This window comes from Peromyscus maniculatus, chromosome 5 (genome assembly GCF_049852395.1).
Source record: "Peromyscus maniculatus bairdii isolate BWxNUB_F1_BW_parent chromosome 5, HU_Pman_BW_mat_3.1, whole genome shotgun sequence".
Taxonomy (NCBI): Eukaryota; Metazoa; Chordata; class Mammalia; order Rodentia; family Cricetidae; genus Peromyscus; species Peromyscus maniculatus.
Window position 1 is genome coordinate 53531357 of NC_134856.1, and position 16211 is coordinate 53547567.

The 16211-nt window shown below is 49.2% G+C and overlaps 1 protein-coding gene across 2 annotated transcripts in view; it reads left to right on the forward strand.

The window, feature by feature from the left end:
* Positions 1-11879: 11879 nt before the first annotated feature.
* Positions 11880-16211, forward strand: part of Kiaa0513 (KIAA0513 ortholog) — a 50825-nt gene continuing 46493 nt past the window's right edge. The window contains exon 1 of one of the 2 annotated variants that reach the window (XM_016008467.3): positions 11880-12039. The gene's annotated coding sequence lies outside the window, so the exon portion shown is untranslated. The remainder of the gene's footprint in view (positions 12040-16211) is intronic. The other variant, XM_042277780.2, reaches the window with a different exon arrangement.

The following is a 16211-nucleotide window of genomic DNA, read 5'->3' on the forward strand; positions in this document are numbered from 1 at the left end:
AAGCGCCCTGGACTGGGGATAGGGTGCCTGGGTCCGGACTGCACAGCTCCACGATCTGGTTGCTGGAGCATCGTTGCAACCCCTTCCTGGTGACAGCTCTGAGTTTTGCAGAGGTAGAAACGTGCGTGTTTATCCCCTTGGCACGATTTGTTGCACCGTTTGTTCAGGGCAGAGAAGTGTGTGGTAGTTAAACTGACGGACGCGGGATGTGTTGTAAGATTGGAAAAGGCTATCATGAGAGCGCAGGGATCTAGCCCGTGGTCTGTATGCCATCTTCGCGGAGTTTCCCGTCCCTGCGTCCAGAAACTGCTATTCGAGCCAGACTTTTGGAAGTAAGGGTGCATTACATTAACTTTCCCAAAATTACAGCGTTTAAGGCTAAGTGCACGGCTACATACCAGCACTAGTGAGACTGAGGCAAGAGGATCCTGAGTTCGAGACCACTGTAGACTACATAGTAATGCCATCTCGAAAAATGCATCGTTTGGTTTAAGTTTTTATGGTCATATCCTTTTAAATTTAAACTTTATTTTTATGTCTATGGGTATTTTGCACCACACGTATGCAGTGCTTGAAGAGGCCAGAAGAGGGCATTAGATATCCTGGAACTGGCATTAACAGTTTTGAATTGATTCCCTTACTGGTGCTAGGGAATCAAACCTGGGTCTTCTGGAAGGGCAGCCAGTGCTAATAATAGACGAGCCTGTTCTCCAGCCTCCTTTATGGTTTTATCTTGTGCATCTGTATGTTCAAGATGGTAACCATCTTTCAGTCAACTCTTGTTTAGCCTGCCCTGTGTAGCTGTTTCCTCAGTGGGGGAAACATTTGCTCTTAGAGGAAAGGGAGGCTCAGGAAACTCACAAGGCCCAGGAGGCCTCTCAGTTCATATAAGCAGTACACTGTTGCTGGCCAGAGGAGACCTTCTGGAGCCTTGCGGGATGTGTCAGGAACTCCAGTGAGGCAGTCTTCAACAGTGTTTTCCCGTGCTAGGGTGGGCTATTGGTCCTCAGTCATCCATGCACCTAAAAGTAGCCCATCACACACACATTTGCAGGTAACCTCAAAGAACTCATCGGTTCACTGAAGTGGACTTGAATACAGTTGGGACAGAATAGAAAGACAGGGACATCAAGGGACATGGGAAAGAAGCCCCTCACCCAGGGATCTACCTGACCTTTCCTGTTGACTGAGAGTTAAGAAACCTCAGCCTGATTGATAAAGGCAACATTGCCTACAGAGGTAGTGTGCTCTCCTCAAGACAACTCAAACAGGATGTTAAAAACAGGAAATAAACTGTGCATACTCATGGCTAGGATGTTTGTGACTGTGACCTTGAGTACCCAGCCTAGCTGAATAACAAAAGCACAAGTGGAGGCACACCACACACACACACACACACACACACACACACACGCAAGATTAAAATATAAATTAACCTTGGAGCTGGCGTTAGAGATGGCTCAGTAGTTAATAGCACTTGCCTCTTTTGCACAAGACCTAGTTTTGGTCCCGGTACTCACACGCCAGCTCACAAACCATCTGTACTCCAGTTCCAGGGGATTTGATGCCTTTTTCTGACCTTTGAAGGCACGTGGTGCACAAACATATGCATGCAAAACACTTATATACATAAAATAAATGTTGAAAAAGTTACCAGCTCATATATTTTACTTAATATTTACTTTTTTTTCCCCTTGAGGCAAGATCTCATGTAGCCCTGGCTAACCTCAAACTTACCAGGAAGACTTGGGTTCCATTCCTAGCACTGTGTAAACCTGGGTACGATGGTAGTCAGGATGGCTCATGCCTGTAATTCCAGCACTTAGAAAGTGAAGGTAGGAGGGCCCAAAGTTCAAGGTCATCTCAACCCTTTACTAAATTTTAAGCTTTGCTTAATCTTTAAACCTTGTAAATTACATCTTTTGGGGAGTGTAACTTAAAAGGCTGTAGGTTCATATGTGTGGCCATTGTGAAGACACCTAAGCATGCCTTCCTGGAGAAGCCCACACACCTGTCTTGAGATGTGTATTACCCTCCTCCTCTGTGACTGTCTCAACACTTAATAAACTCACTAACTTTGCTTCTGTTTGGCCCATCCTGAAATCCTTTCCTACAGCCAAGTCCAGGATACTTGGGTTGAAAGCCCTGAGCAGGAAGGGGACTCCTGAGGCTGCTTGTGGCTGTATCTCCCCACAGTCACTGACAGAATCATTTCTTTAGTCTGGAGTTGGTGCACTATCTAAGGTGAACAGATGCTTGTTCATGTCTAGCCAGGAAAAGCCATGCAACAGCCCGCTATCCTGGTGGTTTTGACTCCATGACCACTAGCTGGTGGCTAAGGTTTTTTTGTATATCGTGAAGGGAAGGAAGGTTTTGTTCCTCTAACACCAAGACTGAATGGCCACTGTAAGTGGCATGTATCTCCAAAGAGCAATGCTAGAAGCATCTCTTTTCCCAAAAAGGCAATTTCAGGTTCTGTACAAAGTGAAATGAGCATGTGTCAGTGTGCGGTAGCTCAAAGATGAATCTAGAAGACAGACAGATACATGCATAGGTGGTCAGGAATGCTGAGATGGTCTGCTTAATAAATACAAAGTGACTTTCAGGGGAGGAAGAGGTGAGCTAAACTTGTACATGACAGATTTGTCTGTGTGTGTGTGATATCTGTGGACAAGAATCACTGGCAGCCAGTTATGTGGCTCTCTAATGGAATCCCAGCACTTAGGAGTCTAATGCAGGAAGATCGCTATGAATTTGAGTTTAGCCTTTGATACAGAGTGAAACCTTATCTCAAAAAAGCCACAAAATATGTAACGATGATGAGAAGAATCATTGCACTAGCAGTCTTTAGTTACAGAGATCTTAAAGACAGCACTGCACAGAACCAGTGAGCCAGAAAGGTGGGCCAAAACAGACCTACTGCTTTCCTAAGCTACAGCAAAGAAATCAGAACATGTCACACCACAATACACCTCTAACTTCAAGTGAGCTGAAAGTCACTGGAAAGCTTTCTCTGCCTCCCCGACTCCAGCCTACTGACAGTGAAGTCATGACTGGAGACTTCAGACTCCTTCACCCAGGAAGAGTGCAGAGAAGCGTCCTGTGAATTTCTGAGAACATAATCGGCCTGCTTGGCCTGCTGCCCTGAACTCTAAGACTGCTTTGGCCTGCCCTTCGGCCGACGGATTCTTGGTTGACGGTGTCAGAGAGGCCGGATTTGCAGCCTTTCCTGGGTTTCCTCTATGTGTCCAATGAGGTACATAGAGATAAATGGCTGCCTATTTTTCTCCTGGCAGTCTGTCTGTGTTCCAGGGCTCCAGCCCAGAACTCAGGAGGAAGAAGGAAAAGGGTGTTCTTCCTCTCCCATGTGCCCACCCTTTGGACCCATTCCCAAGTCTTTCACAAGAACTAGAGAGTGAAAGGACCCTCCTCTTGGCCTTGTGAGCCACTCTCTGTGAAAGCCTGGAACCTCTGAAGTAAAAAAACGTGATGCCCTCTTAGAAATACCAGCTGGAAAGAAGTGCAGTTTCTGGGGCAGGTTCCCTAGCATCTAGCCTCCATTAGAAAATGTTCCCTGAACCTGAACTAAGCTTTTTGTTTGTTTGTTTTTCATTTGTTTATTTGTTTGTTTATTCATTTTGGTTTTCGTTGAGACAAGGTTCTCTGGATAGCCCTGGCTGTCCCGGAACTCACTCTGTAGACCAGGCTGGCCTTGAACTCTGCCTCTCGAGTGCTGGTATTAAGGTGTGCACCAGCACTGTCAATCCCTTTTTCTTTTATTGAGACACTGCCTCACTGTGTCTCCCTGGCTGGACTGAACTTGCTATGTCAACCTACTGACCTGAGTCGAGTCCCTGGGATCCACATGTGAAGGAGAAAACCTAGTCCAACACATTGCTCTCTGACTTCTACATGAGCACGGTGGCATTTGCACACCCCCCAAACTGCTTTGTTAACTTGTTCCATCCTAATAAATAAATAAAATGGGGTGTTTTGTGTGTGTTTGTTTGGTTTTTGTTTTTGTTTTTTGAGACAAGAGTTTTCTATGTAGTCCAAGTTGGCCTCATTCTTTCCACCCTGTCTTACAGGTATACACCACACCCAGCTCTGCTGATTCTAAAGTGTGTGTGTGTGTGTGTGTGTGTGTGTGTGTGTGTGTGTGTGTGTGTGTGCGCGCGCGCGCGCGCGCGTGCCAGAAGGACAAACTTGGGTGTCATTCCTCAGGAGCCATCCACCTTGTTTTTGGAGACTGTCTCCCCCTGGTCTGGATCTCAGTGGTTTGACTAAAGTTACTGCTCAGTGGAACCCAGGGACCTGCCTATCTTTGTCCCCCCAGCACTGGGCTGACAGGCATGCCACCACAGCTGGCCTTTTTGAAAACATGGTTTCCAGGGATGAGACTCACATCCTCATCCTTGTGCAGCAAGCACTTTCCTGACTGAGCCGGCCCCGAGCCAGACTCCTGCTAGCTCTCTGAGTATCTCTGTCTCATCTCAGCAGCATCGGTATTCGATCTGCCAGTCATTTCCTTTCTCTCAGCCAAAGTGATTGAGAAAGGCCCAGCAAAACTCCACAACAAAAGATTAGACTTGATTTCTAAGGTTTCTTCCTGTTTTGCCACCATGGTTCATCAGTCTCATTTCTCTAAGAGCCTTGGGGCTGAGGCCCTCTTCCTAAAAAATATTTATTTTATTTATAATTATGTGTATGTGTCTCTGTGTTGGCCTGTACACAAAGGTAGTGTCCACAGGGGCCAGAAGAGGGCGTCTATCCCCCGAAGCTGGACTTAGAAGCGGCTGTTACCTGGCGGATGTGGGTGCTGGGAACCAAATTTGGGTCTTCTGCAAGAGCAACAAGTGCCCTTAACCACTCTCCAACCCAGGAACCCGTCATGTTGATGCTGGCTGAGTGGGAAACGGCTCCCTTCCCATAGGTGGTTTTTGTTGGTAGTGGTGGTCTGTTTTTATTTTTGTTTTTCAGAGATAGGGTTTCTCTATGTAGCTTTTGGTGCCTGTCCTGGATCTCGCTCTGTAGACCAGGCTGGCCTTGAACTCACAGAGATCCACCTGCCTCTGCCTCCTGAGTGCTGGGATTAAAGGTGTGTGCCACCGCCACCCAGCTCCATAGGTGATTCTTGTTTATTCCATACATTGATTCTATTATGTAAAACTGTGTGTGAAAAGGGGAGCTGAGGATATGCATGCTTATAGAGCAATAGAATACCTATGGAAAAGATGTAAGAAATGGCTCAGTGGGTAAGGGCCACGCCCAATAGCCTGAATTTCAGTCCCTACAACCCACATGGTGGAAGGAGAGAACTGTGTTGTCCTCCGACCTCCACATCTTGCTGTGGCATATGCATGAACACACACACACACACACACACACACTTCAAAAAAAAGGAATAGGCTGCAATGTCAATTATATATACATATATATGCATATATATGATTTGATGTCTATAAAATCTAGGGGCTGAAGAGATGGTTCAGTGGTCAAGAGCATTTGTTTCTCTTGCAGAGGACCTAGGTTTGATTCCCAACCCTCACATGATGGTTCACAATCATCCATAACACCGGTTCCCAAAGATCCGATGCTCTCTCCTGACCTTGAGCGCCAGGCACACGTGTGGTACATGTACATACATTCAGGCAAACACTCATACACATAAATATTTAAATTTTTAAAAATCTAGGATCAGCTGGGCCACGGTGATACACCACTTGGTTAAGGCAATGGACTGCTAAAAATGTAGGATTCACAAATGAGAGAAAACATTCCATGTTTATCTTTCTGCATTGGTTTGATTCACTTAATGCCATTATCACCATTGCATTCATTTCCCTGACAAGGATATATATGGTTTTGTTCTTATGTATGGCTAAACACAGTTCCACTGTGTGAACCCATGTTATTTTTAGCCGTCCTCTGTTCTTGGACATCCGGGTGGCTCCATGGCCAGTGTTGTTAACAGTGCTACAATAAACTGGTGCACGAGTGTCTGTGACATGTTGACCTGGAGTCATTTGTGTCATGAGTAGAAGAGCTGGACTTCCCTAGGATGGACTAGCCTCCATTTCCAGCGGTGTATAAGGACTCCCTGTTGTCCACATCTCACAGCATTCCTTACTTGTTTTCTTAATGATTGCCATTCTGGCTGCGGTGATGGACTCCCATTGTGCTTTGGGTTTGAGTTTCTCAGATGGCTAATGAGGTTGGACATTTTCTGCATGTGCTTATTGGCACACACACACACACACACACACACACACACACACACACCCTTTAAGTGCTTTTGAACCATGACTATAGAGTGTTTTTTACTGGGCGTGGGGAACGCATGGGGAGATGGAAACAAGGGTTTTACCTATGCTGAGCATGAATTCCACTACTGAGCTCCACCAAGCCCTTTAAAAAAAAATAATTCATGCATATGTCTGTGTGGATCAGAGGACCACTCGTGAGAGTTGGTTCTCAGAGATCGAACTCGGGTCATCAGGCCTGGCGGGAAGCACCTTTACCTTCCAGCCTTCTCACCAGCCCAGAGCCTAATTCTAAATGAATCATTGGAAATGAAGAAGAAACCCAGCCGAACAGCCAGCAAAACGCTTGACTGGGTGATCTCAGAAGAGACGCTCCAAACACACTGATTCTCGTTTTCATTAGCCAAACTCAGACCACAGCGAAGTACTCACCGCCTTCCCTCCAAAGAGGCTGCAGTGAGAAACACGGGTTCAGGAGCTCCCACACTAGCCGGTGGGGACGAGACAGGCTTTGCTAAACCTCAGCGTGTGCACAATTCCAGGACTGCCCCTAAGAGCCCCATGCTTGACATAACCTAAAGGTCCCTGAAACACGGGGTGGATAAATAAACCGCGGCCTGTTTGTACAGTAGAACTAGTCTGCGGTTACGAAAATGTAGAAGTGGACGACAGTAATGAGCAGGAAAGCACGGGCAACAGCGTATGTCACACAACATCAAGTTGCATAGAAGCCAGGTGCCAAGAATGCACATGCAATCCTGTCAAAAACACACGAAAGTGGCCTCCGCCAAGCCAGGGCTCTCGTGGCTCCACTGAAGGGGAGGTACAGGAAGCGATGATAATCTGCCCTGTGGCCTGGGTGCTTGTGGCAGGGCATTCTTGGGATGAGAACCCATCTGGGCATTAAGGCTTGCATCCTCCTTAAGCAAATGCTGGAGAGACAGGGCCCCAAAGACAGCACCCTAGGGAAGCAGAGATGTGTTTTGGGAAGCTGCCTGGGTTGTTTGACATTTTCCACTGAGTTTGTGGGGGTGAATTTGTCAACAGCCAGATTAGGAAGGCCTGAAACTCCACACCCCACAGTGTTGAGCAAGAGCCCGGAAGTCAAAACCCAAAGTGGGGCAATATGTTCCTCAAATCTTTTGTTCTGGGCACTTCACCTTACCTATGGGCAGAGCCTGCTAGGAGTGGTCTGCTTAGTGGTTTAGGTGCTGGGTGAGACAGGTGCTTGGTGGGATGGGTGCTTAGTGGATCAGGTACTTGGTAGGATGGGTGCTTAGAAGGTCAGGTACTTAGGAGGGCGGGTGTTTGGTTCACCATGCATGCTTGGGGCTGGGGATGGCTGCTCCCTGAAAGCTGGGCCTGCCTGCCCTTGACACTCTTCCCTGAATGGCCCCCTCACTGTCATGTCCCTTAAGACTACTAGATGGACGTGCTCTCCTGCCTGACCACCCGTAGGCTTCCTCCCCTGCTCCCACTCCCCTCCCCTTCCCTGCCTTGCAGCCGGTCACCTCCACTTCTCACTCATTTACCCGATTCTTTTCCTCCTCATGAAGCAAGCCTCACAGAAGGTAGGGAAATATGTGGAAACCTTAGCAATCACTCTGTCCTGGATACCTGTTGCTTCCCCCTCTTCTGGCAAGAGCACCCCTGTTTCCTGGAAGTCACCTTTTCTTGTACCAGTCAGCATGTTGGGGCTGGCCCATACTGCTCTTCAGATTTGTCCAAGCCAATCAGTTATCCCGGTAAGCTGGCCTCAGAAACTGGCTCTAAGGATGTGCGTTCCCACCACATTCTGGGATTTTGCTGGGAGGATCAAAAGAGAAGACGCCCTTTGTCCACTGGTCCGCTAAGGTGAGACAGAGTAATCCTGGAGCTGCTAGAGACCGGTCTGTGAAAAGAAGCTGATCTGAGAAAGAAGGAAATTACTTTAGGCAGTACTTTGGCTAGGGTTTCTATTGCTGTGCTAAACACCATGAACCAAAAGCAATTTGCACTTCAACATCACAGTCCATCATTGAAGGAAGTCAGGGCAGGACCCTGGAGGCAGGAACTGAGGCAGAAACCCTGGTAGAGTGCTGATCCCTGGCTTGCTCCCCATGGCTTGTTCAGCCTACTGTTTTATAGCTCCCAGGACCACCTGGCCAGGGGTGTCACCTCCCACAATGAGCTCACATCAACCCAAAAATGCCCCACAGGCCAATCTGGTGGGGACATTTTCTCAACCGAGATTCCCTCATCCCAAAAGTCTCTAGCTTGTGTCAGATTGACATAAAACTAGCCAGCATAGGCAGGCCAGGAAGAAATAAGTTCTAGTGATATCTTTTGTGCCCCTAGAGCCTGCTGGGCCTGCTTCAGAGCTTTTTAGTTAGGGAAACACACAGATCTCTCTACAAAAGGCAATTTGTATTGAGTCCCTTGCTTAGAAGAGAAAGAATCCAGGCAGGTCTGATCTATCAGTCAGAATTCTCCATGGGAGCAGAACAGAGTATGCGCTATAAAGGAGGTTTATTAGGTTGCCTTACAGGATAGGGCCTGGGGCAGTCCAACAGTGGCTATCTGCATACTGGAGAGTGTGAGAACTTGGTGGTGGTTCAGTCCATGAGGCTGGATGCCTTAGCAGTCCCAATCTGACACTGAGGGCTCCTGGTTTTCTGTCCACGTGAGAAGGCCAAAGAAGCTGGGTTCTGATGTCAGAAAGGCTGGTGGCAGCAATATCACAGATGTGCTCACCAGCAAGGGGCAAAGGTGGGTAGGCAAATACAGCATTGCTTCCCTCTCTCTACCTCTTACTTGGGTCTCCCAGCAGAAGATGCCACCCCGGGGGAGGGGCCTCCCTCTAATTTAATCCTTCCAGGAAACACCTTCATACCTGACCAGAGGCTTGATTCCTAGTTGATTTCAGATCCAAGCAAGTTGACAACCAAGGTTAACCTTCCTACCTATGGTTGGAGATGGTATTCCCATCACGCCTCTTTATCTATATGTTCACAACAGGAAACAAAGCAAACCAACCATCATGTGGCCTTTGACTTGGTTGCTGTTGCGAGGCTCTCTCTCTCTCTCTCTCTCTCTCTCTCTCTCTCTCTCTCTCTCTGTTCTTGTCTTCTCAAAGGAAAGAATTCAGTTGAGAGACATGGACAGTTAAGTAAACATTTATTCAGCAAAGCAAACCTACACTCCAGAGAAAGATTGGAGCGGGCTGTCCCAAAGAAGAAGCCACCTAGTGGGTCCGCATTGGGGATTTTAAAGGAAGATTTTTATGATTGTTATTATTATCATTATCATTATTCATTGTTGTTTTTCGAGACAGGGTTTTAATGGGAAAAGGGGGGCCAGATGATGGGATAATTCCACGGAGTCTATTCGAAGGTCAAAGGAATTTATTCAGGGTTTAACTCACAACAAGAATAATTGAGTTGGTCTTGGAATCCAGGAGGGGTGGGTGCAGTCCAATGCGGTTCTCAGGGGAGCTCTGCCTTGATCCGCAGCACCAGCATCCAAGACCACAAGGTAGCGAAGAAGGGGCAAGCAAGTTACTCCTCCCAGGTCTTAAGGGGTCTCAGTCTGGGGCACGCCCCCTGGGGGGGCAGGTACCTAGCAGTTACCTGCTGCCTCACTAGGGGCGGTGCCTCAGGGTAAAGCACTGACAACCAGCCCTACAGGGTTTCTTTGTGTAGTCTTGACTGCCCTAGAACTAGCTCTGTAGACCAGGCTGGTCTCGAACTCACAGGGATCCGCCTGGGATTAAAGGCGTGCACCACCATTGTCTGGATGATTTTATGATCACTTATGAAGTATGGTGGATGACTCTTTTCTCCTCACAAATCATGATTGGGCCAATCTCCCTTTTAGGATATTCCCATGATCCTCTTGAAAAGCCCACAGGAAGTGTAACACAATCTAAATGATAGCATGATGAAGCAAGGGTCTTTTGAAGATGTGGACCTTTTGTTAGTGCCATGTGCGGCACTGGGAAAGATTTATGGTACCTTAGTCTCCCATAAAATGGACAACCTATTTGCAGATTCGAGGATGTTTACCTGCAAAGGAACATCCTGACCACCAGAGAACACAGCTACCCAGACACAGCCTCAGGCTCTTTCATTCTCCATCTCCTGCCCCTTGCCTATCACATCTCAGTGTGTCATTTTCAGAGGGGGTCACAAATATTTTCTGAGTCATCTGCCCTGAATGCTTCCCAAATGAACTTGGGAAGTGATACAAAGTGATACCAAGTTCACTGGTCTGTGGCTTGCAGAACATTCTTCCTCATTTCAAAATGTCATGTCATCTGCTTCTGTCCAACTTCCTGAGGGGGGTCAGAAGCCTGTTAGCAGGCAGGGCAGGGTGCTGCTGAATCTCTTGAGAAGAAATGATGTCTCTCAGTATGGAGTATGACCATATTGTTTCAGTTCTCTCCAACAGTTGTCCAGGTGAGGTCAAGGTGGCAGGAGTTGGTGCCTAGTGCCAGCTTCCTTCACTGAAGCAGGGGAGGGTTCCTTCAAGCCCAGCAGCATCCTCTTCCATCCTGCAAGTTTTCTGAGCACCTATCTCTAGCATCTCACAAGGATGAAGGCTACAACCTCCCCTCCCCTCTGGCACTAAGCTCACACCCAGAGGTCTAGCTTCTCCTGGGGTGGCCACGTGCACCTGGAAGGTCCCAAACTCTCCAGGAACAGCAGCTTCCAGCCATTTCCTCACCATTTCTTAAACTTTCCCGAGAAGTCTTAGTGGGACAGATGTTCGCATCTGTTAGCAGCAAAGGGCAGGTGCTTGGTTACCACACTACCTACATCATCTTCCTGAGTGGCTGCCTAACTTCCAGTCCCACTGCCTAACATTCACGACTGCAGAAACTCCGGGGAGAGCGGCCTTGATTTTCTTTTTCTTTTTCTTCCCGGCTCTAGGCATGGGAGCCAGGACCTTGGCCAGGCTGGGCCAGTGACCCGCCACTGAGCTCCACCCCCAGCCTCTTTGTGTTTCTCTATTGAAGAGATGTGGGAGAAGCTGTATGGCTGGACGCTGTGTTTTTGAAAAGAGCCCAATCTACCGGTCTTTTAAGACACGCCTTTCGGAAGACAAATGGGATTCAGCTTGCCACCCGCGCCTTCAAAGGCGTGTCGGTCCACGGGATCTTCGCGGGGACTCGGCTACCTCCGACAGGGTCAGGAAGTGACCTGAACCTGACCCCACGGGCCTCGCTCCTTGAGGAGCTTTTCCCTCTCCTAAACCACTCTTGAGTGCAAAAAAAAAAAAAAAAAAAAAAAAAAAAAGCCGCGCCCTGGTCATCCCTCTGCAGGAACTCTGTTCCGAAGCGAACCCGTGCGGCTGTCACGCGGCGCAGGGAAGCGGGGGCGCTCCTGCGCCTGCGCACAAGAGCCGAGAGAGGCGGGGCGCTCCCCGCAAAGTGACAGCTCGCTCGTAGTGCCTCGGAAGGCCCGGACTGCCGGCGTGTCACGTGGTGCTCCAGAGGCGGGGCGCCCGGCTCACTCCAGGGCTCTGGAGAACCCCGCAGCTCCCGCGTCATGCAGGGTAGGGGGCGGGGTGGGGCGGGGCGCTCCCGCCTGACTGACAGCGCTCTCCGCCACACCTCCGAAGGACCCGGCTGCTCGCGCGTCACGTGGTGCCAAAGGGGCGGGGAGAGCCCCACTGACTGACAGCTCGCTCCGCCACGCCTCAGAAGGACCGGGCAAGGCTCGTCGCGCGCGGCGCATTCGCGGCAGCTGCGGACCCGACGGCGTCCGTCCCCTGCCGTGTCCCGCGGGCCGCCGGGGTGAGAGGGCCTTGGGCTGCGGGGCTGCGCTCGCGAGGGGCTGGGCGGCGTGGCTGCGCGGGGACCGGTGGGGAAGCGTGAGGAGGGGTCGCTGGCGGCGTGGGCGGGTCGGCTGGACGGTCGGTGCGGCGGGCAGGGCTGTCACTCTGCCCAGCCTCAGCGCCGGGCCCGCCGAGGGCCGCGAGCCGCGAGCCGGTCTGCGCGGGGCCGCCAGGGAAGGCTCGGGCACTGGAGCAGCTTGCAGGATTTGGGAAGATCCGACCCAGTCTGGCCCGGGTCTGCGCTCCCCCGAGTTGCGGGTTGAGCCGTGGGAAGGTGACAAGGGGTGGAGGAAGGAGGCTGGGCGGTCAAGTGCTGCACCCACCGGGTGCGACCTACGGAGTGAGCGGGAGCGCGACTCTGCCGGCACAGGTGCGCTGGCACGGGCTGGGTCCCCGACGTGGAGCTGTCCGGGTGGTGAGTCAGAGGTGGAGGTGAGCTGGCAGCTGTCAAGCCGGGCTGCCCTCACCAGGCTGGGATCCAGCCTGTAACCCGATGCTGAGTTCTGATTCATCCCACTCTGCCGCCTCCCTAAGCCTGAAAGCAGGGCAGACACAGAGCACGAACCCCAGGACAGGAGCAGAGAGGCGCCGGCGTTTTGTGAGCCACGTCCCTCCCCTCTTTCCCACACTGTGGCCAGAAATGGGGATATTTAGGCCTTTGAGGACCAAAATGGCAGATAAGCTGTTTAGATGGGCTCCATGGAAAAAGTTGACATCTGAGATTTTCTTTTCCTCTCATACACTGGTTGGTGATGGTGGGCTATCGCAGTCTCTGTTGCATTCCACAAGTTCCTTGCAATGGTTGGCTTTTGGATGATCTGTATCAGTTCATGTGGAGTGGATTCCTATTTTTCTGAGACTGTCACACGTATAAGCAGTGTGACGAGCATATCATAAGTCTTAAAGAATTTGAAGTGAGGTATCTCTACAGATGCTAACTGCAGTTTTATCTTCACGGCAATTGTTGTTTCTCCGAAGGTAAGTTGTTTCATAGTAACCCCAAATGGTTACTTTTAGGACAGCCCCCTCCCCAGGGGAGCTATGGAGTGGGCAAGTCATGTGAATACCTGACTTTCTTTCCTTCTCTCCCTTCTCTGCATTCCTTTCACAAAAGGAAAACAATCAGGTTAAAAGAAATGTCAAGGGGCTGGAGAGACGGCTCAAAGTTAAGAGCATATGCGTGTACTGCTTCTGCAGAGGACCAGAGTTCAGTTCCCAGCAACCACCTTAGGTGACTCACAGCACCTCTAACCTTGTCTCCACAGACGCTGACACTCTTCTCGCCTCCTCAAGCACCCACACTCACTCACAATACATAAAATTAAATAATAAAAACAACTCCTAAAAAAAGAAATGAAATATCAAAAGCCAGGTACAGTGGCATAGGCTTGTACTATTAGCACTCCAGAAGCTGAGGCAGGAATATCATGAGTTCCAGACCAGCCTGGGCTGTATAACAAGACCCAGTCTAAAAAGAGAAATCAAAAGCGGAATGACAGCCCACTTCAGGAAGGAACAGCAGTAGCAGGGTGGCTTCCACTGCCACCGTGTCCTCTTGCTTTGGGAGCTTACAAAGTACTTTCAACAGGAGCTCTTAGTTCATCCTCATTAATTTGGGAGTGGCAGATGGCATTCCTCCTGATGAGGAAACCAAGACTCACTTGTCCAGGGCCACTTAACTCTTGGAGGCAAAGAAAGTGCCACAATAACTTTGTTGCTACAAGTGTTGAATATAGCAACCCATCAGCAAGGGGAAATGAGATGCATCTGAGTAAATCATGCCTCCTGCTTGGCTTGGTGGGTGCTGAGTGGAGCATCCCTCTCTGCCTTCCTTGCCTCACTGACAGTCAGCCCGGCTGGCCAGCCAGCTCACCATCCTGTTACCTCTCCCTACACACCCTCTGTGGCAACTCAGATTTGTTTCTAGGCTTTGAGAAAGCCAGTAGGAAGTGCATTGCTGAGCATCTTTGCTCAAGTGCCTAGTGTTTCCAAACAGGCCAGGTGTCCTCAGTTATGATGCAAGACAGCATGGACGTTCTGGGGAGACCTGCCCCAGTGAGTTTTCCTCATCACCCACCTAGAAGAGAAACATTGTAAAATCCACAGAGCTGCTGTTAGCTCTGCTGGTTTCACCTAGATTTTGTACATGGCATTGTTTGAGGTTTCGCGGCATCTTTTCTATTTTTAGCATACACAGCTGTTCTTGTTAGGGAAGAACAAGCCTTTTATCCCATTCTCTAAATCCCGGCAGCACCACAGGACTGCAGGGGGTTGCCTTGTGTCTGCCTCTGCAGGTCAGTGCTTCAGGCCAGATTGAAAGCCAAGGCAGTCATGGGCACATGTATTCACTGCATGCCTCGGAGACTGTGTTCTCTTCATGAAGGTCACAGGAAGCCATCGAGAGTACTCACTGAGGTGCAGGAATTAGAGCTGGTAAGCCAGGAACATCTTGATGGTCGGAATTACAGAACATTCAGAACTGTTATTGGGAAGGTCCCAAGAAGCAAAGGACAAACAGTCCGGTTAGAAAGGCTTCAGTTTGAAGAATGCCATGGTCTCTCAGGATGACTTCCCTTAGCTGCCAGGTAGTGACACAGGTGCTGACTGATCTCACCTGTTTCTCCAGTGGAAGGCAGCTACCCAGGTACTGCAGAGGTCCCTCCCTAAGCATGCCCAGTTCGCTGTGCCACAGGGCCTGTCCACTGGTTGTTCCTCCTTCCAGACTTCCCTGTAGCCACCTCCCTGTCATTCAGGTCACCACTCCCGTATCACATGTTAAATGAGATCTTCCCTAATAGTCAAAATGATCTTCCCATTACCCTGGTCCCCAGCCCACTCCCTTCAGCGTGTTGTACTAGTCTTTGTCTCTCTTAGAAATGACCTTGTTTCTTTGAGAATATTTTTATTATCTTTTCATTGTTTGCTGCTTGTATCAACAGGCCCAGAAACAATAACTGGCTTGTAGTAAGTGTTCAACGCATATTTACTGTGAGACTGTTTATTCCAGTCAGAGTCTTGCAAGATGGGAAGTTGTGCTACTAAGGTGGGCATTGAATTGTTTTTCTCTTACTGGAGATAGCAGCTGGCTGGCAGCTGACCACTAGGCAGAAGAATTCAGGCATGGGTGAATGGGAAGGGAAGCCAAGTGTCAGTCTCCTAGAGCAACTAGCTGTAACAAAGTGCCACAAACTGAGTGTCTCAAAAAGGTAAGTGTATTCTTCCAGAGGTTTGTAGATCAGAATTCCAAAGTTGAGGAATGAGCAGGCCTAGTTCCTTTTCAGGGACTCAGAGGCAAATGTCCATGTGTCTGTCTTTCTGCTTCCAGTGGTTGCTGGTGAGCCCAGGTATCTTTCCCGTATAGATGAAGCACACCAGCCTCTGCCTCTGTGGTCACATGGTTGTCTTCTCTTGTCTCTGGATCTTCTCTTGTAAGGGCACCAGTTGGACTGAATTTAGGGTCCACAGTATCCCATTGTGGTCTCAACCAGTCACTCAACCATCTATGACTACCCTTTTCCAAATAAGTTCATGCTGAGAGATTCTGGGGTTAGAACTTCAGTTGACTTTTGGGGGAGCATAATTCAATTTAACGTCTTCTGACTACAAGATCTAGTGACCTTTAGTTGGGTGTAGGGCACTCACTTGTAATCCTAGCACTTGGGAGGCACTGACAGGAGGATTGCAGCCAGTTTAAGGCCAGTTTCCTAGTAAGTTTGAATTCAGTCATAGCTATAGAGTAAGACCCTATTTCAAAACACTAACAAGCAAATAAACTAAAAAACCAAACAACCACCCCCCAAATGTGGTGACATTGTAAAGGGGAAAATTGGTGAAAGGTGCTTGGTGATGTTTAGGGACCATGACAGTGATTTAGATTCTTTCTTGGGAAGTGTCCATGATCCTCCCAACCTTCAGAGGAAGGATGTGTGATGTGCTTCATACAGGTCCTAGGACAGGAATTTCTTCATGGGCTTTTTGCTGGGTTCTGCCCAATGGAGTAGAAATAGCTTGTCAATGTCTAGCAGTAAGAAAGAAGATATCCTATCCCTGTTCTGTTCACCGTGGACTTCATTCACACCTCTGTGTGGGAGAGGTGCTGACATCAGGGAAGCTGTGCCCTCCCTGAATGGT